This window comes from Dama dama, chromosome 24, assembly GCF_033118175.1.
Source record: "Dama dama isolate Ldn47 chromosome 24, ASM3311817v1, whole genome shotgun sequence".
Lineage (NCBI taxonomy): Eukaryota > Metazoa > Chordata > Mammalia > Artiodactyla > Cervidae > Dama > Dama dama.
This window is the reverse complement of record NC_083704.1, coordinates 31,974,390-31,975,715: the sequence shown is the minus strand read 5'-3', so window position 1 is coordinate 31,975,715 and position 1,326 is coordinate 31,974,390. Positions and strand designations below refer to the sequence as shown.

The window sequence follows — 1,326 nt, the reverse complement described above, 5'->3', positions numbered from 1 at the left end:
TCTTTACCAGCTGAGCCACCACGTACTGTACATTTAAATCTGTTTACGATGACATTATAGACTGAATTGGGTCTCCTGACCACATTCACACGTTGAAGTTATAATCACATGTTTATACCTTAAATAAAGGTATAAATCACACATTTATACCTTAAAATATGACTGTATTTGGTGATAGAGTCTTTAAAAAATGTATTGGAGGTTTAATATGGTCATAAGAGTGGAACCCTCTGTAGGACTGGTGTCCTTCTAAGAATAGAAAGAAATTCTAGAAATGTGCACAGAGAAAAGATACATTAATACCAGATACCAAAATATATTTTTAAAAACTGAAAAGATGACAGGAAAGGGAAAAATAGGGAGACAGAAACAGAGAGAGTTATCAAAAACAAATACTGGTAGAGAGAGATCCAAATATATCAGTAATTACATAATCTGTAAATGCTCTAAACATAAAAATTAAAAGTCTCATATAAAACACATGACCTAAGTATATTTGGGGGCTTCCCTGATGGCTCAGATGGTAAAGAATCTGCCTGCAATGTTGGAGACCCGGATTCAATCCCTGGGTCAGGAAAAGCCCCTGGAGAATTCCATGGACAGAGAAGCCTGGTGGGATACAATCCATGGGGTTACAAAAATTTGGACACAAATGAGAAACTGAGTAAATCTGTACACACTTTTAATATTAACTTTTATAATTTTTGAGAGCTATGTTTTTAGAAATATAGGACACTTCATGAATTTATATGTCATTTCTGCTCAGGGACTATGCTCATCCCTATATCATTCCAGTTTCAGCATAGCTGCCAGTGAGCATTCTTAACAGTGCTCTTATTTGCTTTTATCTTTACTAAATTAGAGGTCTTATTGAGGCAGAGATGATATCTGACTTATTTATAATTGTTTTTCCTAGGCTTGTACATTAAATATTTGTTGAATGAGTAGATGAAGCTTTATAGAATTTAACTACACTTCTTACTCAGAGAATTTAACATATGGTTGTCCATTGGTTCTCAGTTACTTATGTTAGAGGCAAGCCTGAGAGTATCGGTCATACACTTGAAGGGAGACTGAATTGCACCCAGTTTTTTACTTCTGATTCCTCTGTTTCCAGCTACTTACTAAGCCAACAATTACCATCTTCATCCCAAGTCAGAGTTCTTTCTGATCTAATAATTGTGTAATCTTTTTTTCAGGAAGGGCTTCATATAATGCTCACTTAATATTATAATATTCCACTCTCCATGGTTTCCTGTGTTTTGATCAACCAAACATTCTATCTAGCACATGTATCCATAAGAAGGTAGCTCTTCAATTGTAGCA

At 34.8% G+C, this 1,326-nt stretch overlaps 1 pseudogene; it reads right to left on the bottom strand.

Moving 5' to 3' along the window:
* Window positions 1-721: 721 nt before the first annotated feature.
* On the bottom strand, window positions 722-820 carry LOC133046318 (U6 spliceosomal RNA; annotated as a pseudogene).
* Window positions 821-1,326: the final 506 nt, after the last annotated feature.